The sequence below is a fragment of the Callospermophilus lateralis genome, chromosome 4 (assembly GCF_048772815.1).
Source record: "Callospermophilus lateralis isolate mCalLat2 chromosome 4, mCalLat2.hap1, whole genome shotgun sequence".
In the NCBI taxonomy this organism is placed as follows: Eukaryota; Metazoa; Chordata; class Mammalia; order Rodentia; family Sciuridae; genus Callospermophilus; species Callospermophilus lateralis.
The window spans coordinates 7,470,807-7,496,678 of record NC_135308.1 but is presented as its reverse complement, the minus strand read 5'-3'; the positions used below and the strand labels follow the sequence as shown (position 1 = coordinate 7,496,678).

The window sequence follows — 25,872 nt, the reverse complement described above, 5'->3', positions numbered from 1 at the left end:
TTTGATCTGCTAACGTCAGAGCACGGCATGTCTTCCCTCTCAGGGACTGTAGGTGTTGGTCTGCAGACCCCCGCCCCGGGGCTGAGAAGCTAAACTCAGGGCCAAAGCCCGTGTGGCAGGGCTTTGCCCTGGTTCCTTCTCACCACGGAGCTCTTGAACTCTGCCTGGCTATCAGCACAAGTGCTGTTTTCAAGATTTTCTGTTAAAAAGAATAAAAGCTCCTTTATAAGCTGTTGCGAGGCAGGTCTGACCCTGAGCTGATGTTGTCACTAAGAAACCACATAGACAATGCACCCATTTACAGGAGCTTTATCTCAAGTTCAAGGAGTCTCTCCTGCAGAGAGTCCAGCCTCACCTCGTCCAGTCCACGGCTTCGTGTCTGCTCCCCACTTCTGCCAGGAGGTCGGAGAGTTAGCCCTGAAGGGCTGCCAAGCCAATGGCCGGAAAGTCAGAGCAGAATTCCCTCTAGCTGTCTTCAAGAGCTTCGCAAGAAAATAGGATGGGGCTCTAGGGGACAACCGTACATCCCTCAGGTGTGTGAAACGACAGGCATGAAGTACAAAGCTAAAGAGCAAAGCCTCAGACCCAAGCTCAGGGTCCACAGTGAATCTTGGGATGAACTGAGCTCCGTTTGGGGGGAAGAATAGTTGTATTCAGTAGTCTCTGAGTACTTAATAATGAATTATTAAGATCAAATTCACAACTGTTTAAAATTACTTTATAGAAAGTATTTAAAACTAACATGACCTTTAAATAAGGTTGAATCGTGGCAATTTTTCATTTAAAAAAAAAAAAAAAAAGAAAAAAGGAAGGCATATCTTTCTCCCAGCTAAGAAGTCTTCCTCAGCTTATTTGGATCTAGCATGATCTTGACACTTCTGCCACCTAATGGTGGAGAGCCTTAATTGCAGATAAAGTACCCAAGGAAAAGATCACTGAAATTTCAAAAGCGATTATAGCAAAGGAATTACCACCTATGGGGACTGATTTTTGTACATTATTACTACACCCAGTGAAGATATTTTCATCCTTTGACTTCACCTTACTTTTGACTTCTTTCATTAAAAGTCCATCAGAAATTAAGAAAAGACAATATAAAGGATTTATAGAAATCCACAATATATCAAAATTTAATTTTAGATTGAAAACTGGCATTAAAAATGGAGCATAGATGAATTATTAATATGTGAGAGTTACTGGTCATCAACAGTTATCCTATGTGTGCATTATTGATAGTTCAATAATTATTTAATTAGAACCTATTAATCACAAAAACAATTTTTTAACTTGTCATAGGAACAAAAATTTGTATTTATGAAAATTCTTTACCACTTTTCTAGGTTTTAAAGTTTGCTTACATGGCTTATACTAAATAAAAGAGCAACCACTCATTTTCTGTCCCACGTTTTTCTGAAACCATGAGTGCATAACTGAAATATCAACACAGGCAAAGTTCTGACATCTGACCCTTGAGGGCTACTTGTCACACGTTCTGTCCTTGTTAGAGAAGAGACTTGACATTTCGTCCTCACTGACAGACAGGTTGTATGCACCAGGGTTTGTGATTATTTTCTGCTTCCACTTCGATCATAACCACATGCGCATGTGCTGTGCAGGTGAGTGTTCTCATGTGTCGCTTCACTCTCCCAACACTAGGCCTTCCCAACCCTGTGAGACTCTGTGTGTTCAGACTGGAACGTTCAAGGAAGTCAGATGACTTCCCTCAGATCGCCGAGTTAGTGGCAAAGGTGGGAAGTGAATCTGGGTTTTCTGGCTCTAGATTCCAGCCTCCTTCCACTCCGTGGCCCTGCTCGCCAAGGGGGAGGTGGAAATGGAACTCTTTACACAGGGGGCATACCTGTGGCCGCCAAGAACATCTGAGGGTTCTGAGGAAAGAGGTTCCACTCCTGACAGGTGCTTTTAGTGAGGTGTCGTTGTCAGCCATTCATGAATTCATACAACAGATCACTCCCAGAGCAGGGACCATATCCCTTCACGGTCAGGCCAGAGGGCAAAGGCCTGGTCTGTGGCCTTGTTTCACCCACTTCCCTTCTTCCCTTGCTTCCTGCAGAACCTATTATGCCCAGGAGATTCGGGGCCGCCCGCCATGGGGAGCAGCAAGCGGGAAGGCCTGTGTGGAGGAGGCTTGCTGGCCTCTGGGGCTTGGTGTGAGCATTTGTTCTTTTGCCGAATGAGTCAGTCAGCCGGGGAACATTTGGTGGGGCCAATATGTGTCAGTGTTGCTGTGGAGAAGGTGCTGGCATTTGGTTCTGGGACATGTGACACATCCTTGTGGGCTGGCCATGAGAGGATGTATCTGAAGGTCCATCCAAGTCTGCGCTCCATGCTGCCCATCCGTCCTATGCTGGTGGCCTTATCTCAATCCCCAGAGACTTTTCACACCCTGATGAGGACCCAGAGCTCTCTGTGTCAGGATAGGTTGTGGCTCCAAACCTGATGCATCACTTATTTCTAGAGTATATTATTTTAGGACAAGATCAGGAAGGAAATAAATGCCACAAGGCGTTTGAGAGTCAGAGGAAGTAACCTGCCACCTCAGCCTCCAGAGCCAGCACAACTTGAACTTTAGGGAAGCTCAAATACCCCGGGAGGAGCCCACTTCTCCTTCGTGCTGGACGTGGGGAGAGTGTCCTCAGTCCCCAATCCTTTGCTGCTCAGTCCCTGTTCCCCATCTTCCTCTGACCCACCTGTGGCAATGCAGGGTCAACCCAGCTTTCCGGAGTTTCCCTCCTCTGGCAGCGCAGTCCATCTCTTGTTCTGACCTTTTTTTGCCTGGGCAAAAGTAAAGAGCAGCAGATAAATATTCTCCCTTGTTGGGAAGGAGGAAGGGGTCTGTCATCTGCCCTGGGGCGGGTGGATTCCTTAGTGTGGCAGGCGGGCCGCGCAGAATTTCACCCTCCTCCCTTCCCTCCACCCGCCCCTGCACTCCGCTGTGAGCTTCTTTGCCTCAATGCCTCTGTGCCTCCCTCGTCTGTGCTACAAGGTGTCCCTGTTCCTACCAGTCATATATCTCCACCCCTGCCTTCTCCCCAACCCCAGGAGGAAGGCCCACGGCACATCCGTCTTTGTGGACTCTGGGTCCTGCAGGACTTGGGCTGTGGTGGGTGCTCCCTAGGGCTTGCTGGAGGTCTGTTCACCTCCAGGGCTCCGGCTCTGGGCTTCTGTGATTCTGTAAGTTTTCTCCAGGTCTTCCGATCCCTCCTTCTCCTTCCTCCAGCCCCTGAGGCCGAACAGTGCTGACACCAAAGAGGCCCAGGCAGGACCAGCTCGTGATTGCCACATAATCTCACGAATTTCAAAGCGACTGTCACTGTGCATGGTGGTTGTTGGAGTCTGCAGTACAGCGCAGCATCGGCAGAACCATTGCCCTCGACACTTCAGCCAGCCCTCCCAGCCAGGCCGCAGCCCCCACCTTTCCCCTAAAGCCCCACGGGGCCTTCCCACTGGGTGTCATCGGCCCTGCCAAGCAACTGCTACCATGTGAGCCAGAGGGGTCCAATTAGGAATTAGAAATAGACTATTACAATCACAGGCCTCATTGAGCCGAAAGTGTTCCGAGCAATTTCCAAGTGAACTCTGTGAAGATTATTTTCACTGTGCTTGAAATAAGGTACCGGATTCCTGACACATGGGCAGGGTCTCAAAGTTATGATGTGCTCGTGTATATGCCACTTCATTTTCTTTTATTTCTCTGTAATAATGTTACAAGCAAACAAGGCAGGAGCTATATTCCATATTTCTAGATAAATAAACTGAATCTCAGAGAATCTAACCTACAAAACCACTGTGCTCCTAGCAACAGAAGCCATCCAATCCAAATGAGCCCACTCCTGCCTTCTCTGTATGTGAACAAAGGGAGTAAACCTATAATTAGACAAAACTAAGACACGAAGAATCATAATGGAGGTTACTGCAGGACTGAAGCAGGCCAGGGTGCCATGGGAATTTGCAAGAGGAAGTCGGAATGGTCAGGGGGAAATAGTGAAAATAACAGCTACCATTTCCAAGTGTTGAAGTGTTGCCGGAGACAGCTCATGCCAGTTCAGAAACTCCAACAGAGCCAGAACAGGACTTCCTGCCTAGGTTCAGTGTGTGCCAGGCACCACGCTGATTATTTACAAGTGCCACCTTACTTAGTCTTCCATCAAGTCCATGAAGTACTGCTGTCATTGTCATTTTCCAAATAATCAACCAGGGATTGAAAGATTAAATCAGTTGTCTACAGTGACCCAGGTGGCCAGGAGACATGGCTGGGATCCAGCTGCCCTGTGCTGTGGACACCACTTGTGCCACACTTTAGTGGGCTTCACAGAGGAAGCAGGACAGGACCTGCCCTTGAATAGGCTGAGGATTGGCCCATGTGGGGACAGGAGGCAGGGCACCCCAGGAAGGAGTCCAGCATGACAGCAGGGCAGGATGCCATGCAGGTTTGGAACCTCGGGGACACCAGGAGAGAGGGCATGTGTCGTGTCAGGGGTCAAGTGGCTGAGGAGAGAATGGCCAGATTGTGAGGGGGCTGCAGAGCCCAGCCGAAGAGTGAGGTGTGGCAAGGTGGGTCCGGATGCCTTTGGAGGGTCTGAGCAGGTGCAGGAAGCGAGAAGGGAGGTGTCCGCAGGATCTTCTACATGAACTGTTCCCTGTGTGGTCTACACAGTGGTCAGGGCTTTGGAAGCCATGAAGACTGGGCTAGACAGGAGGGCAGATGTGGGAGCACAGCCACATCCGCCCTCCTGGGTGCACCACGCGCCCTGCTCCTGGCTGCCGTGCAAACATGGGCAACGCTGGAGACTCTCTCCTGCTTCCAGGCTGATTGATCGAGAAGTCAAGCGGCCTTCTGTTCAGTACTGCGAGCTGATGGGCTTTTGTTCTCCAGGCCAAATTCCTGGGATCCTTTTGGTCCCAGAACACTTTGCCTGTGGAGCTTAGGAGAAGAAAGTACAGAAGTGAACTGGAAATACAATTTGGGGGTTATACACAGAGATGCTCTAGGGGAAGTAGCCACTCTCCTAAACTCGAGGCCTTGAGGTGGCACAGGTGCTGGAGGCCTCAGTGATGCAGGGAGACCCCCATGTGGGCCTCCATATGGGGCTAGAGATGTGACACTCAGGACATCCCACATGCCTAGCCACAGCCCGACACTTGGCCTGGGAGTCTGGCAGGTACTATGCGGGGAAGGTATCCTGAGTCCCATTTCGCAGATCAGCAAAGTAAATCTTAGAGACATTAAACAACTCGGCCCAGCAGAGTGACGGGGTGGGTCTTTCTGTGTCCCCCGCCCCCCAACGTTGCATGCTGACTGTGGGAGGTGCAGCCAAGGTCTTGGCTTGGAGTCGTTCAGAATCCAGCCATTTCTTCTGCATTTTCTCTCTTAGTCTTGCCTTTGAAATTTCCTGTGCATTCGGAATGACATGAGGCTTCTGGAGCTGAATTGCGGAGACAAACCTGCTCCTCCTTTTCCTGTGCTGTCCTCTTTCTTGCGTCTTCTCCCAGCTCCTGTACACTGAGAAGGCAGCAAGGCCCGCGCCGGCTCTGCTTCGCAGCAGTCTGATCACTGTTCCAAGTCTCCAGCTCGGACCTGTTGGCATCAGGCCTGGGGACCACTGCTGGGGAGCTTTGGCCCTTGAGTGGACAGAAAAACTCTTGAAGGCAGTTCCACAATTTTATTTGAGAATTGAATTCCTATGCTTCCTTTTCCATCTTAACACCCCTCGGAACAACGTCTTGTGGAGCTCGTGGTTCCAGAGCGGAAGAATGAGGACCAAGCGCAGGCTGCGCACCGTCCACAGCCCAGTGTCATCAGGGAGCCAGGATTAGTGCGAGGTGCTTGCTGGCCAGCCACCAGCGTCTGGCACTGGGTTTTTCAGAATAGCAGTTCACTGGTAAATAAGGCAGCAAGCTCACCTCTGCCCTTTCACCCACGAGAGGCCCCCTCACAAGTCGAACAGGGAAAATGCCCAGGTATGCCGACACTGTGCACAACTGTAGGGGCTTCAAGGCCAAGTCGTCAGGACTTGGCCCAAATCCTCAGCCACAGCCATTCCTGTTCCCTGTAATTCGACTGCCCTGCCCAGGCCTCCCTGAAGAGGGCATCTGCCCTTGCTTCCTTGGCACTGAATTGTATGTTGGGTCAGTAAAGTCAGCACCACAGGGAGGTGGCTCTGTGGATTTCCAGGAGGGTGTGGCCGGGGTGGTTCACAGCAGCTGTGAGCCCCTCCCTGTCAGGCTAAGGACTCTCCTCTCAGGGGCCTTCAGAGGATATGTCTTCCTGGAACTTGATTTCTTTTGGGTTTCTCTGAAAGAAACTCTCTTTCTGGGTTGCAGACTTGCATTTCTGATCATCTAAGCAGCTCAATGTTGCTTAGGGAATAAATAAGAATATTTCTCAAAGTGAATCCTTTGGCAAACATTAGCATCATGTGTGCATGTTGAGATCATGCATCTTATTTTTCCAGTACGTTCTATGAGGGTCCTCCTATCCCTTGCTTCTGCATTCCAACCAGGAATAGCAAAACCCACCTGAATCACTTAACTACAAGGATACTCCAGGACTGCATCTATATTTGCAATCAAGTGCAGGTTAAGAAAATACTGAGAGGCAGGATAGTCCAATGTTAAGGTCATGGGCTCTGCCATATTTATTGGGTCATGAGTCTCGGCTCTCATGATGTGCTCTTGGGCATGGCCTGTTGCTTCTCCACCTTGCCTCAGTTTTCAAGCTGTGAAACGAGGAGAGTGATAGTAAACAGCAAGTAAGGACAGAATAGTGTAAATGCTCAATAAAACCTAGCATTTATTAGGTACTTCAAACCCCAAAGAAATCCTACTTTTCAAAATTTATTGGACTTTTTAAACTGGTTCCAGTTGTCTAATATAACTCTTATAACTACAAACATTCAGTGGTCACATACAATAAAATGCTGTACTCCAAATGGTGATGCATAAAGAAAACTAAGCTGGAGTCCTGTTCCTTAAAGAGATCTCAGTCTAGGGGAAGCAGCTATTTTTGGACAGAGCCAACAGCAATGTCCTTGCTTTGTTGTGTCATTGCATTAAAGTCAGGAAAGAAGATCTTGCCTAAAACCTTTTTAAAAGCAGGTAAGGATGGAAGGAGGTCAAGAGGATTGCTCCTCAGCCCAGACTCTTCCATTGTGTGAGCCCAGGTAAGCCCTCAGCTATCTGGGTCCAATTCGAGTTCCTGATCTGTAGAGTGGGGCCCCAGAGTTGTGCCTTAACTTCTAGTGGTCGTTTGCCACGCGACAGCATAGCGCTCCATCCACTGAACCAGGAGTGGCAGTGCTTTTCTGGAACGAGCCTTCTGCTGCACAGGTGGGCCCAGCCAGAGGGCAAGAACCAGGCCGGTTTGCCTTTGTGGTTTTACATTAATTACATTTGACATTCTTGGCTGGCAACCTCCCAAACCGGAAGGGGGCCAGAATCCCCTTTAAGGAGATTTCTGTCAGCATCCACATGGGACTCTTTGGTATTACTTGGAGCGCTCTCCTTCCCCTAGCAGACCATGGTCTTATGGCAGCAGTGACCAGCTATATTAGGTGGTGTCGCTTCTTTTGTAGCAATGTCCTTGGGTGGATGAGGTAAGGCATGTGGCTGTTTTCACTGGAAATGTGCTCCCAGTTTGGGTTTTGTGTCTAGCAAAGCACAGTATTGAAATGGAGCCTGGGGACCTGCGGGAGCCTGTGACCTGGAGCTGGGGGAGTAAGCAGTGTCTTTCAGGACAGGGAGCTGCCCGTCTGGGGCTGTCATTTCAGGGTGGAGCCTCTGCTGGGTCTCTCAGGGCAAGCTCCTGCTGGCAGACGGCCAGGGCAGAGGGAGAGCATGAGCAGCAGAGAGCAGGGCGTGGACGTGGCACCTCTCCAGGTCAGCTGGGCGCTCTGCACCGTCTCCAGCCTCCAGGAGGACGTTCACTGGCAGCACTGGCAATACTAGTCCAGGAGGGTCTCAGTATGAGTTCGGGCAGTGACAGCTGGCACAGGGGGGCTCTGGTGTGACCCTGGCACAGGGGGGGCTCTGGCCCCAGCACAGAAGCTTCTTATCAGTGACACCTGCTCAGGGCACAAGGCCCCAGGTGGCAAGGCCAGGAGATGTCTTCACCAGTGGCTGAAGGCTGGCAGCACGGACAGAGGGGAGAGAAAGGGCTGAGGACAGGGGTGGCATCCTGGGTTCCAGTCCAGCCCCGCTAGAGCAGAGGTGGCTCTGGCCCTCTGGGCCAGCAGGTGGGATCAGCCCTGGGTCTCTGTTCCTTTGGAGTCTAAGGAACTGCAGGAAGGAGCAGTCACCCGTGAGAGACCCCCTGAGCGGGCAGCTGCCCCCGGGGAGAGTCTCCTAGGAGCCCTACGCTCAGACACCATGGCAACTCCAAACCAGAAGGGCCAGCTGCTGACCTGGCTGCAGTTACCTTGAGGTCTCTGCAAGTCACTGAAGACTTTCCTCTCTGGGCAGCATCTCCAGTGACCTTGCTGAACTGGTGACCTTGATGAAGGATGGAGCAGACTGGGACCCTGTGGCCACAGAAAACAGGCTGGCTAACCTCCTAGACCCACATCCTCCTCAGCAGCCCCAGTCCCTCTCTCCACAGAGACCACTCCCTGGCCCGGTGGCTCTCATGTGCGGGGCCTTGTTAAAAATGCAGGTTCGTGGGTCCCAGAAACTCTAGGGTGGGGTTCAGCAATCTGTCTTAAAACTCAGAACGTGGTCTGTGGCATGCTAGAGTTTGAGAACCCCTGTACCAGATTAAGCCCCCCACCACTATCTGTGTGTCCCTGGTGTTTAAACTGCACATTAGTGTTTAGCCGGCAGAACAGCGATAAGGACACCTCGGAGGTTGCCCGGGGCCCCGCCCCAGGCTCTCTCTGTCTCTCTGCCCTTGGGCACACACGTCTCTTAGTTGGGCAGCATCACTGAACATGGAGACGTTCTTTGTTGTCCTTCTTTCATCGGACGGTGTTAGGGTTTTTAGGGCCTCGTAACCTTCCTGTTTGTCATTTTGCCATCTGAGGAACGCTTCCCTGAGGTGACCTGCTTTATGTCCTTGACTACCCATCCCTCCGCACCTACATTTGGCCACTTGCCCTGTTTCTCACGATGGCAAAGTCCCTGCCTGTCAGGGCAAGGTCAGCTTCCGGGGCATTCCCTGTGACCTTGGGCCAGCCCTATGTCCAGCCTCCCTGCAAGGCCTCACACCAGGTTACAGGAAGGAGATGACTTAACCAAGAAGCGAAAATAAAAGCCTCGCAGCCCAGAGCAGATCCTGAAGCTGCCGTGATGTGTGGACTGAACCCTGCGATCCCTGTCCTCTCCGGTCGCCTTAACCGGGGTCACTCCCACGCAGGTGGCTTCAGCCAAGGGGGAGCCTGGGCTGGAGCCTGTGGCCTCCCCGTGCCAGGCCTGCCGTCTGGTCATTTCCTGAGCATCCTGGTCTCCCAGCAGGAAGGCCCCTCCTTCCTCTCACAACCCTCTGCCTTCTCTTCCTCTCCCCTGCACCCCCACACCAGCCTCCCAAACTCGCAGCTCGACCAGCGCGCCCCCTAGCGGGAGCCCCTTTGTTTTAACAAGGAGCAATGGATCTTCTAAAATGTCAGGATAAAGCCCTGGGCGTGGGATCACTTGTTCCAGGTGATCCCTTAGGGCATCCTTTCTTCCTTGTCCCTCTGTCAGCAGCAATCTCTGTGTGTGTCCTATTCCTGGCTCCACATTGTTTTGAGATAAAACCCAAACTTCACAACCTGGCACGCTGGGTTCTTCCATCATCAGCTCATGGACGACAAACTCAGCTCTGATGCTTGGAAGGAGCAGGCTGGTAACAGGAACATTGACTGGGCCAGAAAACGGGAGGCTGGACCTGTAATGAACACCCAACCCGAAATGACCACAGAAAGTTCTAGAGAGTGGAATGATGGAGATGCCGCTTTCTGGTTTCTCTTCAGCTTCAGCCTCCCCTAACATCCATCCCTGCACAGTCCAGCCACGAATGGGCCACGCGCTCTGCCTGCGCACTGTCTCCTCTGCCTGGAATGCCTCCTTCCCGTCATTCTCTGGATGCTGCCTACCCATGGTTCAGGACTGCAAGGGCCACTTCTCCAGGACAACCTCCGCTGGGCCCTCCCAGCTTGGTGGGGTACTTGGTGGGGTGGGACGTGAGGTTCCAAACCTGCTTCCCTTTTGAGACCCTCATCACAGTTCAGTTTTGAAAATCTTTCTTTAAGGATTCCCCCTGGGACCTGTGATAACGTGGCCTCCTTTCCTGGGCTGTCCCCCAGTCAACCCGTATGGGACTCCGGACCCTTAGGAACGGTCCAGCATGGGGAAATGCAGTAGTCCTCTCTTTCCTTTCCTAGACTTAGGGCTAGTGTTTTGTTTTTTATTTTTTGGTCACTGTGACTGTTTTTCATCTTTATGTCTCCAAAAACTGGTAGGATGCTTGGCACACATGACCGTGCGGTTTTGGGATGGAGGGATGGATAGATGGATGGATGGAAAAATGGAAGGATGAATAGATGAGTGGATGGATGGTGGGAAGGAAGGATGAATGGACAGATAAAGGCCTCTGTCTATGCCTGTGTCCCTGTGGCCCCCAAGGGAGGCTTAAGCAGTGTCTTGCCCGGTGGTCTCTCCCAGACCTCTCCTCTCTATTTGTGATCCTTTCCCTAACTCATTCTTTCCTCCTTCGCTCTTCCTCTCAGCTTTGACTCCTTAGTTTTCACTATTTTTCTCTCTGATCTGTGCTGTTCCTAGCAGCAACCAGTCTACTCTACGTCCCCTCACTGGCTCCCCCTAAGGGGCAGGAGGTTCATTTCTAGGGCCTCAGGAAGGAAGCAGCCTGTGGAGCAGAGTCCCAGAGCATTCCTGAGGAGCTGAGAGGAGGGAGGCTCCAGCCCAGATCCTGAGCCTGGTGTGCCCTTCGGGTCCCTCCCCAGGAGCTCCCCACCCTACACGGAGGAGTCAGGCCACCTGCAGTCCTGGAGGCCAGGCCAGTGGGGGAGGGACACACGCCCACCCTGCAGCGGGGCTTCTAGGCCTGGCATTCCCTCTGCAGCGTCAGGTTGATTCAAGTGATCATTTCCCTCCATCAACCTTCCCGTAGCCGAGTCTGCCTCACCCAGCGCCCAGCGAGAGCCAGGCAGACCCTCAGGGAGCCCAGGAGACCTTCGCTTTCCATGAGGATCCGGGAATTGAGGCAGGGAGCCTGCAGAGTCATGGCTGATCTCCCTGAACTCTGCCCCCGTGCCTCCTCAGACACCTGCCACCCTTGGGATCCTAGGAAATTCGGGGCATGTCACAAGTAGACTTCCCAGGGACAAATATGAGCAGGTCACTGTTGGAAGAAGGTGGATGTGGTTGGAGAACAGCAGTGCTGAGCCACTTCATCCTGGGCAGCGTGGGTCCTCCTGCCCACTCTGCAGGCAGGGAAACTGAGGCCCAGTGACGGGGGTGAGGTTGTCTGGGATTTGTCGGTGGATGAGCTGCAGGTTTTATTTTCGCTGCAGCAGATGGGGCTGCCTGCTTCCTTCCCTGGCTGCTGCTCACAGCCTAGAGCAGCACTGGCAGCCAGAAGCCCTTGGACTTGGAGTTGGCCCTGCCTCCCATGCCCCCAGCATTATGTTCCCCTGGTCTTTAGGGGACAGTCCCCAGCCTGGCCTCCTTTGTCTCGTCCCTCTGCCCCTTGGGTTTAAGGAGACACCAGCGCACTCTGCTCGTTTAGTTCAGAGCCGCCGTGGCAGCTGGCGTGGGGCTCCTCTCGACCTGCAGGAGGCACACCTGAGTGCCCTATTTGCAAAATGACCAGAGGCTGCCATTCTACACCTGCCTCTCATCTGGAGCCCTGGAGCAGCGTTGTAAAAGTAGCGCAAGCACAGAGCTCTGCCAAAGCATCTCATGAAAATCTGGCCAACGGGCCTTTGGGGTCCACTAGCACAGCTTCAGGCAGCCGGCTCTTCAGGCCTACTTTAGATTTGCAGGTGGCAAAGGGCTGGAATGGGCTAAAGAGAGCATTCAAAGGCAAGAATGGTTTCTGGATTCTTCTCCCCAGTAATGGATGCACAGGGCTGTGCTGGGAAGTGTCCTGCTCTGCCCAGCGAGCTGTTGGTGTCTGCCCCCAACATTACCCTTCCTGACCCTCCCCATATCCTTCTCCCCTCCTCCCCTGCCCACTTCTTCTTAGGGCTTCTGCTCCCAGATGTGTTTTCTTTTTATACAATTTCCGTCTCCTGCGATGATAGATGTGAGAAAAGAATCCCTGGACCTTCACCTGTGGAAAGGGCAGGAAGTAGGGTCTTTGCTAAAGCTCTGGAAGCATCCATGGGAGAACCGCCTTCACCCCGGGCCTGTAGGGGCAGCGCCTGAGGCCTGGCGGTGGCTCGGGTTCATAGAGCCTGTTGATGGCAGGGTCAGGACTGTGAAGGCCACTGGCTAGCTCTGCTGCCACCTGTAAGGCCAGAGGAAGGGGCAGAGGGGACTCAGAGTGCCAAGTGGGGGCCTGTGCCGGGAAGTGGTCCCAGGACATCCTGCACAGGGTCGATTTCAAAGCACCTGTGTGTTTGGGGTGGGGACTTGAGTGTGGATGGGAGGGAGGGTTCTGTGGCCTGTCCTCATATAGCTACTTCTAGGCTCTACTGAATTCATCTCAGTTTGGCTCCTGTGGCTTAGAAGGTCCCTGGAACACTTCAGTGAAATCATAGCTCCTTAATTTAGCTGCCTGTCAGTTATTTTTTCCAGGTGGCTTCGGGTTGACAGTGAATTTGACATTTGTGCAAATGTTTTGGAATGCATATCCGACACCTTGAAATAAAAAGGAATTTCAAGTACGTTTACTCCGGGAAGCGTGAGAGGTGTCACTCTCCTGGCCGCTCCAAGTCGGCGCGCTCTCCTTTCTACCGTCTGCGCCGACTGAGCCCAGCGATGGGTTGTACCTGTGGGGTGCTTCTTAGCGTGGCTGCCTCTGTGAGTCTCCTTCCTGCTCACCGCCACCTCACTTCAGTGACTTCTTCATCCGGGTGCAGCTAAGGAGAGAGCATTTCTATTTTCTTTGTCAGACCACTTCAGGATGTCGAGGTAGAAAGAACTTTAGGGACCATCTTCCATATGCTCACCCCCTCCCAAGGGCTTGGAAGGCGGGAGATGCAGCCATAGTCACCTTGCTGAGCTGACGCTCACCCTGAGCACCCTTACCCCACGAAGCCAAGACTAAAATGCGTGGCCCTCACCAGCCATCTCATAGCCCAGAGCTTGTACCTTCAATGCCTGAAATGCAGGACCGTGCCACCTTGAGCAACTATTGGACAATGCCTCTGTGTTCTTAGGGAGGAGGAGGTAGTGGCCACCACCTTGAAATGGCAGCACGTCCCTCTCACCTCCCCTGCTGGCTCTGCCACCTTAAAACCAGTTCAGAGCAGTGCCGGGCACCGTGACGCGCTGGGAACTCAGGGGCTAAAACTCTGACTCTGCCTTTGGAACAAATAGTGACAGAGTCACGTGTGAAAGCCCCATGGTGGCATATCCTTAGGAGCCTGTCCAGGCAGTCCCGCAGAAGGGCAGCATGGCAGGATTGCTGTCCCAGAGGAGGAAGAGGGAGGCCCTCTGGAGCGCAGTTCTCAACTCTGGCTGCACGTGTGGGGGGTCACCAGCAGAGGTTGCAAACCCACCCCCAGCCACATGCCGGCGTTCAACTCTCCCGTGTTTCCAGGACCCTGCCAGGGCTGAGAACGGCTGCACTGGGTGCAAGGACTCTGTTTGAGTCCTGTTTGGAGACCTGCTAAAGAAAATTAAATTATTCATGACATTTGTCAGAAGTAAGGAAGCCTTAGTTCGAGGGGATTCTTCAGAGAGTCTTGAGCCGGAAGAGAGCTGGCTCAGCTCCCCACACCCCAGGAGCAGGGCAGGCAGTGAGTGGATGTCACTAAGAGGAAACAACATCATGGGCAAAGGGAGGAGTCCAGCTAAACCCACCTGCAGGACTCGCTGAAGTCTGGGGGTGGGGCCCATAGATGTGCAGGGTGGTCAGAGGTGATGGGCTCTGGCTAAACCAACTTAGCAGGATTATTGACTGCTAAGTGAGACTCTGCAAAGACTAACACGGAAAGCCAAATCGGGGCCTTCGTTGAGAAGAGTTTGAGGAGGGCGAGGAGCTTGGTCAAGGAGATGTGCCTTTGTCCACATGGCAGGAGGGTGTGCCCTGGGTGCAGGGTGGTGGAAGGAGGCAGGGAGATGCAACAGGATGGTTGGACCCCTGTGGCGGGGGCAGGAGCCAGAAGACCGAGCCTGCAGTTTAAAAGATAGTTCTGCTGTGGGGAGATTCCGAGGGCCTGGCTCCGGCTTCAGTGTGGGATGCGTCCTTAGACTCCTCCCTGGGCGATTCAGGGTCCAAGCCTGGGGTGGGGGTGGGGGTGGAGCAGCTGCCGGGTGAGTCCTTGGCACAGAAGTGGCTCCTGCACTGTGGCGAGTCGTGAACGTCATCACTCTCCCGGGAGGTGGAGCTGTGGAGAGAGCACAAAGGACCCTGAGAGGTCGCTAAGAGTGGCAGAGGGGGACCATGTGTATCAGGACCCTGGCTGTGGTTTGGGTGGGGAATTGGCACCCTGAGGGTCCTTGTGTGCTCACATGGGGTGGCCCTGGGTTTCTTGGTGTAGAATGGGAGGCCCTGAGACTATCAGGTGGGTGGGTCCATGGAGAGCAGGTGACCCAACTGGGCGGGGCTGGTCAGCTGACTGGCCTAGTCCCACTTCACTGTGAGGAGCTGGGGCCCTCCAGGTCATGCAGCCCAGCAGCTGTCCCCGTCCCCACCCACCACCAGAAGCATGTGTGACAGAATGGAAAGCAAAGTGAGGACGTGTGCTGAACCCCATCCCTGAGTGGCTGGCCTCTGGCACCTGATGAACCAGGGGACTCCTTAGTGATCCCTCAAGGCACAGCAGTAATTACCGTAAGGTACTACCTCACCCTGTTAGTGAATCACAGTTGTCAGGATGTTTTTGTATATAATTCCTCATTTGATGTTTCCAAGGGGCATAAAATACATATTGAGGGTGAAGAAATTGAGGATATAATATTACATTTTAAAGACAACACAAGGTATTGATTGGACTCTGAGTTTTCAAAGGTGAACTCTGCTCCTTCCCCAAAGTCCTGGTGTGGCAAAAAAGCAAAGACGGGGAAGCGTTTCTTGAACTTGCCAACATTCTGACCCTGTAGGGAGAACATGTGTGTAAAATAGGACCGCATTTGCTTGACTTCTCTGTGTCTCCCCAAACCTTAAATCACGTGCAGTGCGCCCAGTGTAAGGGGTCAGGAGAGAGGTTTGCCCATCACCATCATGCAGCAGGTGGCCCAGGCCACCATGACTTTACACTCTTAGCAACTTAGGTTCAAGTTCTCCATCTGAAAATAAGCAAAAGCTCCTCAGATTATAGTGTGCACAGAGTGTTGCGTGTACTCCCAGGCCCTGCAGACAGTCACAGGTGTCTGTGGCATCCTGGTGATTGCACCAAGATCGTGGACTTAATTAAAACTCTATTAAAATACTTTCTACACTTAGTAATAACTGTGGGCCTCTTACATTAGTGTATCAAATTAATGATCCCAAGAGGATACGGCAGGGTCCCATCAAGACACAGTGACACATTCCCATATCACACGTGGCCATCTGTGCTGAGGCTGAGTCAGGTTTTCTAACCGGTTCTCCTTCTGCACCACCATGCCTGGCATCTCTGAGACCCGCTGCCTCACCTGCCCCCTCTGGTCCAGGAAGGGCAATTCATGTCTTTATCTTTGCATAGCCTCATTTGCCCTGCGTGGAAGGAGATGGAACTGTGATTGAGCATATGGTGATGTTTTTAAAATACTGCATTTCGCTTCCTGGGACGTGCCCTGGGGTGCTGTTCTTGCAGTAAACAGCTCCTGACCAGGAGAAGGGTCTGAAACGCCTGCGCAGGGAGCATTGCTCCCATTTCCAGAAGTCAGCACTTTAGGCTTAGTTCTCAGGCTCTCAGACCTGGAAGAAGTCCCTGCCTGGCCATGGGGTGCTTGGGGAGCCTGGGAAGAGGCCTCGCTCGTCAGCTTCACAGTGGAGGTCACCTCTGGGATGGAGCTTTCTGTGTGGTGACACACGCTGACCTCAGGCCCACGGAAGCAGGCAGGGTGTTGGGGTGCACCAAGTAGATAGACACCTGTCTCCTTCCTAAGAGTTCAGCACCCTAAACGCCAGGGCTTCCTTTGTGTCACTCTACCTTCTGAGCCAGTCTGCTGGTGTAGGGGAGAGGGAGTCGCAGGGGCTGACCCCCTCCTTCATACCCAGGATGTGGTCAGCGGAGATGGGAGGTGGCTTCCTGGAACACACAGGGCTGGTCTGTGTCAGAGCTGGGCACTGAGCCAGTCCTGGCCCCTCCCTGATGGTCCCCACCTCCACTTGCTCTTGGACCTGAGCTCCCCTCCCCGTCCTCATCTCCTCCCTCCCTCCCTTGGGATCTGGCCCACAGTGCTCTTTTTGTTATGGGTAAATGTGCTCAGTAGCCAAGCATGCTCTGTAATTAAGAATTAATCTGGTGGCTAACTGTGTCACTGTGGATATGTTTCATCCTTGAATCAGCAGTGTGGCCCGTGGCCATTGCTGTCCCCCTTGGCCCTCAGTCCTTTTGCTGATGATATTAGAAGAGTCAAATTAGCCTGCTTCACAGGCCATTCCCATCCCAAGATACCTGCCCTGCCCACCCCGAGCTGTGCGAGGAGAGCAGGCCACCTTGACTGCTGAGTCCAGAGGATGTGGGGAAATCCAGAAGCAGCGACCACGCAGAGGAGGGGCCCCAGGAGGCTGTCCTGCTGTCCAGCGGGCAGTGCTCCAGGCTGCAGGCCTCCTGGCCTTGGGCTGGGGGCATTTTCACTGCAGTCTTTCCATGGAATGTTCCATAACAGAGTCTTCAGACTTGAGTCTAAAGTGTTTTCAGCAAAGCCTGCGGAGAGCCGAGAGGGGCCCTGCTTTCAGTGAAATGGACTTGCATTCCCGGGGAGACGCCTCTCCAAGGGAGTTGGCCCAGCAGCTCCATGCCGCACGCAGACAGGGTCACCACGTGACATGAAGAGTTTCTGGGCACTGCGTGGGCCCTGTGCTATGACCAGCACCTTGGCGTTGTCGGTGGACAGGGATCTGGCTGTGGTGCCCACAGAATGTGTACCTGGCTGGCTGGAAGAGGCCTGTGCGTGTGATGATGGCATCGTGGTCTTCAGAGCTGGCTCACATGCTGAGGGCCTGTGTGGTTCTGACCTGCACGCGGGCAGCGGACGCCTCCTCAGCGCAGTCAGCATGTGGGAGTTGTCAGGGGCAGCTGTGTGGCTGAGCAGCGAGCATGCGTCCAGATGAACGGGACAGTCTTGTGTCTGGACCGGTGCCGCCCCTGTGCAGAGCTGCATGGTCCCCATGCAGGTTCCTTGCACATACGTGAGTAGGGCTGGCATGGAGATGCCACACCTGTGAGGTCTGCAGGTGGCGAAGCAGATAAATAGCCACATGTCCAGCTCATGGGCCTTGTGCAGCGTAAACTTTCCATGTGGCAGATGGAAGAGACCCTAAGACAATAGAACCCATGTTAACTTTGCGATTCTAGAGAGCTGGCAGCTAGATGGCACTTGCTCTTGTGTCTTTATAATAACACTTAAATATTTTATCAAGTCTCTTCATCTTCCTTGTTCTGATGAGTTTTTCTCATTGATTTTTCCACAACCAAAGTGGCTGTTCAATGTTTTGTTATAGAGAAACTGGAGTTAATCAGGCATCTGCACTTTTGGCAGCCAGACACCTATGGTCCCCAAAGATAGAGTTTGTAGTTTCAAAGAAACTGTCCCAAAGTATCAGCCCCTTTACCAACTTGGGGAGTTGAGCCATAAACAGAGCTTCCCACCCTGCCATCCCAGCCCTTCTCCATGCAGACCAATAAAGGGCATTAGCATTGTATCCACAACAAGAGTTTGCTCATCATACCAGGCTTACGAAATGTTTACCAAACTGTTCTCATTTGATTGGCACATTTGCAGAGGAAACATTTAGGTATATTTTTAAGAAGAGGGATGACATGACCGGGGTGTATTTTAGAAAAATCAGTCTAACAGAGACCATGTGAATGGTGCAGAGGAGGCCGACACCTTGACCTGAGGTCAAGGCCAGTATGGCGGCTCTGCAGAAGTCCAGGTATCAGGGATAAGTCCTTGTGGAGTGAGGAGGGTTTTGCTCCTTCTCCATTGATAATGAAGTGTTAAGAGAAGTCCATGAGTCCTCTGGCCGTGGGAAACCCTGGCTTCAGGAATCTCTTGTCAGCACAAGGCGGTGGGGACCCCTCCCCAGGTGTTGAGGACTGAAATGAAGTGATTTCCTTTCCATGCATGGATAGTTATGCCAAAATGAGCCCCACTGCTTTGCCTAACTATAATGCACTGATAAGAAACACTTTTAAAGAGGTGTCTACTTCTGAGCATTGTCTAGCTGCTTTTGGCCTTACTTCCTGAAGACTGCCACAGCCCTCGAGGCCACTGGCTGATGCCCTCCTGCAGGCTTCAGAGGCAAATCTCTCTGACAAAAATATAAAGTGGTGCTCTGAAGCAGAGGCCCAAGCTGAAGTCAGACATGGCGTTTCTGTTTCTGGGATCTTTGCATGGCCCTCCTTGTGGCGTCGGGCTCAAGTGGAAGCTGCCTTGTCCATTCCGTGGGGCGCAGTTTCTGCTGGACTCACTCCCCGCCCTCCCATAAGGGCCCTTGGCAACAACCTTGGGTCTCAGGCTCTGGCTCCCACCCCAGCCCTCATCCCCACTCCTTTGCCTTTGTGATGCTGTGTCGCCGATGGGGTGACCTCTGTCCTTGGCCTGCCACTGGGTGCCAGGCCTCCAGGAGGAGGGTGCCAGGCACCTCCAGTGCTGCTGCCCAGGTGCTTCCTCCCCTTGGCTCCAAAGTCCCCCCCACCACCTTTGTTTATTTCACATGCAGTGGCAGGCGCTGTGGGATAAGGTGCAGCGTCTCCAAGAGAGAGGAGGTGACAGTTCAGCTAGTTCTCCTTTTGCGTCACTACAGGAAGATGCTTCAGGGAGGGAACCAGAGGAACGTTAGAGCACAAATGGAACTGAATGGCTTTAGAAGGTTCTGCTCTGGGAACTCACCTCGTGATCCCCACGTGTGCCCTGGCGGTTAAGCCTGGTGGGGATGGTTACAGATCACGGCAGGCTCCTCAGATGGAGGCGGGGACGCCAGGTGTGAGCTGGAGATCATTTCTGGATTCAAACTTTATCAGGACCACACATTCCTGACTGTTGAATGACCTTGTCGCTTCACCCAAAGGCACTGCCCTTGGAGACACCGTTACCTTCTCCTCTGTGTCGTTTCACCTCCTCACATCACACCTTCCTTAAGAGCATCAGCTTGTTCCACAAGTGAAGTTGCACCAGCGGGGGTGGGGGATCTGCAGGTGACGCCTAGCCTGAGAGGACAGCAGTTGCTAGTGCCCTGTGGCCCAACCCAGATGAGAGCTCTGGGCAGAACCATCCTGGAGCCTCCCAGCGCAGTTATTTGGTGTGGTGTCTGCTCTGAGGCACCACCTCTTGGAGGCTGCCCCCTGGCTTGGCACCCGAGTAGTGGACGTTCCAAGTGCCCACTGCAAACCACACTGCTTCACCCTCGGGAGGCCTGCGTGAGTGCTGCCCTCCGTCCCCTGGCAGGGGACTGCTCTGGTCAGCCGAGTGGTTGGCGCTGTGCCTTGTTTCAGCAGCTACATGGGACTGTGTGACGCGGGGCTGCGCTTCTATCTCTGCCTCAGCGCCTGGCCTTCTGCTGGGCATTTCCTGTGGTCCCCTTTACAGCTCTCCTGCTTGTGGAGGTGTAAGCAGACTAGTGACCAAATGTTAGAAGCTACTTTCTCTGGAATCCTGCTCCTCAAGGGCGAGAACATTGACCCTGGTACTTTGTAGCAGCTTGGCAAATGTTGCTTGGATTGAGTCCATTTGAAATAAAAGCAGCAGAGAACAAGCCTGCTGACCCGGAGAGTCCATGGAGCTGGGGTGGGGCACTAGTGGGTGCAGAGGTCAGTGCAGTCAGTACAACGGGACCCCCAGGGGCATTGGCTACCAGGCTGCTGTGTGCTCCCTGAGGTCCCGGAGGGCATGGCCCCCGTTTTCCCCATGTCTGTATCATGCTGGTAGCTGGGGTACGGCCTGGAATGCCAGCTGACCTCCAAGTTTGAATTGGAAGCCTCGCTTTCAGTGAAGATTATTCTGTTTCTACCTACTTCATGTTCTCTTGCTCTAGATTTCCATTTGAAAATGTTCCACCTTGAATGTGAAAATGTTTTTGGAGTATTGAATATCTGGATTGAATACAAATGCAGAAGCCTTCTTTGAAGAACATTCTGTTTTCTCTTAGTCTTTAGGACTTTTTATTCCTGTTGTTCCAAATTACCCAAAAAAAAAAAAAAAAAAAAAAAAAGAAGAAGAAGAAGAGAGAAGGGAAGGAGCACAGCCATTGTGGCAGCTCCCTGGTGGGCAGAAGCAGGTAGAGGCCCTCTGTTCCCACCTGGGTGACTGAAAAGCCTTGAACTTGGGCAGCAGCACCAACATCATAAAGTCAGGCAGACTCAGCTCACAGTAAAGAAGATTGGCAATCACGCTGCACTGTGCCTTTAATCAAAGAAAATTGTCAAATTTATAATTTTGTGTAAAACTCTACTTTGGAGTTTCTTAAAATGTTGGCCACAGGGACAACATTCATTGACACTAACTGGTCTCTGGTAGCCTCCCCAGCTTTAAAAAGCTAATTTTTTTCCACCTGGTTGGGGGATCCCTCTTATAAAATTCCTGGTGGACAGAGCAGTCGACACTGAAAGAGATGGGCCCCTGGCCAGACACCTGGAACGTGGAGACACTGTTCTTCCTGAGAAAGGGCTGAAGTCGGCCTCACGTCATCCCACCTGCCAGCCAAGGTCAGCTTTAGAGCAAGATGTGGCCGGTCCCCAGTGCTGCTCGACGGGAGCCTCCAGGGCCTGCATCGGGGTCCCTGAGGCCTGCCTGGTGGTCTAAGGCCCCGGGAGGCCTTGCTGCCAGGATCCCTCTGCCCCTGGCCATCCGATTGGGCAGTGCCAGCAGGAAAGCGGGTGCCTAGACCCGGACAGGGTCAGGCCCCCCACCCTGGGTGCCCAGGAGGCGCCGCCTGCTGCCAGCAATGCCTCCACCAGCTGCACAGCCAAAAATAAGTTCTCAGCTGCTGAGGACGGATCTTTCCGCTCGCTTCTCCTCGGAAGCTGAGAGTCCTCAGCCTGCCAGCTGGAACTGGGAGACTGGCGACTTTTTCCATTCGGCTGAAAGGAAATGCAGTACGCAGATTTTCATTTCTTTTCTGTAACCTTATTATGTCAAAGGAGTTGTCTTGTTTTTAAGGGCAAAAAATATCACCATGGCTTCTGAATTCGCATTGAAAATAGCATTGGAAATGGTCGATCTGCACAGAGCCTTTCCTCCTCTCCTCGTCCCTGGCAGAAGCCCCTATCAAGAGAGGCAGATGCGGCTCCACTTGAGTGAAGGGAGGGTTCTGGGAAGAAGCCTGAGGACCGAGCTCAGCTCAGCAAATCTGCTGCCAACCTTGGATTGATAAACTGCCTATTTGCACAGAGGACAGGAGCAGCTGCCTAAACTGTGGAATTTTCCAAAGGCTGCAAGACTTTAAAATCAGAGCTTCAAGTCATTCATTCCTTTATTTAGCAAATACTTATGGGCACTTGCTCTGTGCCAGGTACTGGGCTGGGGTTGCAAAGGTGAACAGAGGACAATCCCTGCCTTCAGGCGTCTCCCCGTCTAGGGGAAGAAAGGCACACAGAACAAATGTGTATGGTCTACTGTGCTGGATGTTCTGGAGGGTCCTCTGGTGCTAGAGCACAGGTGTGTGGTCAATGGAGAGCTGGTTGACGTGGTGGCAGGTCACTAGTGTAGCCATTGTTTCTGATAAACCTTGGGGCTGCTCAGCCGTAAGAAAGAACACCCAGCTCTGCCTCAGATGCATGGTCCCAGGGACAACCCAGAACTGTCAAAAGGAGGTGATACTGGAGCTGCTTTGGTGGAGCATGGGAGCACAGACTTTCATGACAAGGGGTGATGGAAGAAGGTTTGAGGATTCAAATAATCAGGGCCAGCTGTGTGTGTGCATGGGGTGGGGGGTTCTCTTAGAATGGAGGATCTCTGAAGAGCTCCAAGCAGATGTTTGTGTATTAACGCTCTCTCTGGAGGAAGGGCTGGCGGAGGCTGGGCTGCATGGGGTGGGCTGGGCAGGGAGGCCCATCCAGGGTGTGCAGTGGTGAGACGGCCTCCTAGGTGGAGAGGGTGAAGGGAGACAGCTGAAGCAATTAAACCAGAGCTCAGGTTAGGAGACTCCATGGCCCTGACCAGGCGGGTGGTGAGTGTGTGCAGCACGGGTATGACTGTGTGTGTGTGTGTGTGTGTGTGTGTGTATGTGTGAGGAGCAAATGAGTGTTGGAGCCCAGAACATCAAGTCCCCACCCCCTTGTGTGGCGGATGAGAGCACAATCAGGAGTGGAAACAGGTGTGTGAAAAGAGAGAGGGAAATATGTTGATCGTGCTGACTTTGAATGGCACACCTGCTTTCGGGGGCTGCTGCCTGGCGGCAATGACAATCTAGTTGGGAGATGAAGGGGATAGGTGGCTGTCAACCTTTCCTGGGAGTCCCATAGCTAAGGTGACAGCAGGAAGAGAAGCTCAAAGGCAGTATTAAAAAGGAAGGCAGCGGGCAGGGTGGTGCACACCCGTGACCTCAGCCACTCTGGAGGTTAAGCCGGAGGATCGCAAATCCAAGGGCCGCCTAGCAACTAGGTGAGGCACTGTCTCAAATAAAGAGCTGAAGATAGAGCCCAGGGGTGGAGCACTGCTGGCACACACAAGGCCCTGGTTCAATCCCAATTCTGCACAAAAAAAGGGAGGGAGGGAGGGAGGGCCCAAGGAAACAGCTGGGGCCCTCACAGAGATGTGATCAACTGATTTTTGGTAAGAGTCCAAGATCATTCAGTGGGAAAGCACAGTCTTTTCAACAAATGGTGCTGGGACAACTGGATATCCAGATTGTGAGTTGAATGTGAGTGCAAAAAAAAAAAAAAAAAAAAAAATGAAGTTGGGCCCTCACCTGACTCTGCAAAAAAGTTAGCTCAAAATGGACCAAAGACCTAAACCTCTTAGGAGAAAACATCCAGGAAAACCTTGGTTGGATTTGCAATGGATTTAGTGCAAATCAACATTGGATTTGGCAATGGTTTCTTGGACATGATACCAAACTCACAGGCAAAATGTAAGAAATTCTAGAAGCTTTTGTGCATCAAAGGACTATGATGAGAATGAAAAGCAAACCCACAGAATTGGGAGAAGAGATTTTCAAATCATATATCCCATTTCAAATCATATATCTCATTTCAAATCATATCTCTCACACTTAGGATTCATAGAGAACTCCTACAAAGCAATAGAAAAAACACAACAACCCACCTCAAAAACAGGCAGCAGCTGGATTGTGGCTCCCTGGTAGATCACTCACCTAGTATGTCTGAGGCCTTGGGCTTGATCCCAGCCAAAAAAAAAAAAAAAAAAAAAAAGCAAAGGACTTGAATAGATATTTCACCAAAGAAATTGTAAAAACACCCAATAAGCGTACAAAAGGATGCTTGAAACCATCAGTCATTTCAAAACCACAGTGAGATATTTTCACAACCATTAGGATGGGTATTATTAAAAAATAGAAAACAGAGTTTTCCAAGCGTTGAGGAGGACGTGGGGAAAATGGAGCCCGGTGCTTTGCTGGAATGAAGTGAGTTAGTGCTGCCCCTGGAAGCCGGGCCGTTTGTTCTTCAGAAAGCAAAATACAGAATGACTCTATTTCACAGCGATTCTGCTTCTTCATATATCCCCAATACAATTGAGAGTAGGGACTCGAACAGACACTTAGATGCCAATGTTCACAGTGGCGTTATTCACAGTAGTCAAAAGACGGAAGCCATCTATGTGTCCATCAATGATGAATGGATAAACAAAATGTGGTTTATATATACAATAGAGTATTAAAATACAATGGAGGGCTGGGGATGTGGCTCAAGCGGTAGCGCGCTCGCCTGGCATGCGTGCGGCCCGGGTTCGATCCTCAACACCACATACAAACAAAGATGATGTGTCCGCCGAAAACTAAAAAATAAATATTGGAAATTCTCTCTCTCTCTCTCCTCTCTCTCTCTCTCTCTCTCTCTCTCTCTCTCTCTCTCTCTCTCTCTCTCCCTCTCTCACTCTCTCTTAAAAAAAAAAGCCATTAATTTAAAAAAAAAATAAATAAATACAATGGAGTATTATTCAGCCTGAAGAAGAATAAAATCCTAATCTATGCAATTCACCTGGGTGACACTCAAGGCAGTAAACCAGATATGAAATTATAAGTACTGTATAAGCCACTTACGAGGCACCTGGGTTAGGCACAGAGGAAAAAAGTGGCACAGAGGTTTCCAGGGGCAGTGGGGGCGGGGGTGGGGGTGGTGTTTGGGATCCTGAGAGGTTCTGGAAATGGACAGTAGTGGAGGTAGCACGGCATGTGAATGTACTTAATAATGCATTGAATTGAATACTTAAATGCTTAAATGCTCCATGGTATGTTGTGTTTATTTTATATCAAATTTAAAGAGGAAGGCAGGTTGACTTGAACTTGGGAGGCTCTTTGCTTGGACTCCCTAGCTCTCCCACTTGGAGTGAGTGCCTCTCCAGTGGGGCTGGGCTGGGGTGCAGTCCACTCTGCACAGTTGCCCTGATCCAGGCTGGCTTGGGTTCATCCCTATCTCTGAGAGTTGGGCTGAGAAGGCCCTGCCCCTGCGCTGGGGAGAGTTCTAGTGGGTGGGTCTACCCCAGTGGAGGGCCGTGCAGTAGTGCCATGTCCTCCAGAGCCACTAGCTGCTCTCCTCCACTTGCCCAGGGAGGGAGCCCAAGGCTGCATCTTGTGCATTATCACCCAAAGGAGCAGGCATGGGTGTCCCCTCCCCACCCCTCTAGCCCAGATGCTCCATGGAGGCAGCTGGAAGCCCAGGGACCCCACAGCAGTCGTTTCCAAAGAGGGCTGCTAGCTGCAGCTGAGGCCCAGGGAGGCTGCAGCAGGGAACCCCCCACCTCACCTAGGCTGGGCCTTCCTCGTGTCTGCTGGTCAACGCCCTTGCACCACAGTTTTCTTGGTATTGCAGTGACTTTGTTTTGCAATATAGAATCAGCAGGGAATTTTCCAGACTTCCATATTTTCCCTGCCCTGAACGGCCTGGCCTGACATCGATGGTGAGCCTCATTCCACGCGCTATTTGGAGTTTATTTCTGAGTGAAGAGAGCCCCGTGCTCTTTGTCCACTGAACCCCCCAAGTAACAGATGGTGTCGAGGGTCAGAGCTGGAGAGAAAACAGCTTCTGAACAACCAGGCGGTAAGTCGCCAGGCCAGGCACCTGAGCCAGTGCGCTAGGCCCGCCTCTGGCTCTGGCCTGAGCATCCCATCCATGCAAGGCCTGGATTCGGGTTCACCAGTTCTCACAAATCAGCAGCCACAGATGAAAATGGCCCAGGACTGGTGTGGGGAAGCCTTCTGAAAGCACCAGGGAAGCTTCTGAGACCTTGGTACCAGAGACAAAAGGAACAAACAAAAGCAACCAGCAGAGAGGGAAAGCAGATATGAAGGTTCTAGAAGCCAGGTGCCTCCAGGCGACCTCTGAGACACCGACGCTGCCTGTGGTGCTCTGAGAGGTGAGCGTGGGGCCTTGCCTGCCCAGCAGGCTCGCCCTACTCCAGCTGGGAAGATGGGGTCCCTGT

At 52.2% G+C, this 25,872-nt stretch overlaps 1 protein-coding gene across 2 annotated transcripts in view; it reads left to right on the top strand.

The window, feature by feature from the left end:
- Msra (methionine sulfoxide reductase A) overlaps nt 1–25,872 on the top strand; it is a 329,950-nt gene that overhangs the window by 283,335 nt on the left and 20,743 nt on the right. The gene's annotated exons all lie outside the window — the stretch shown is intronic.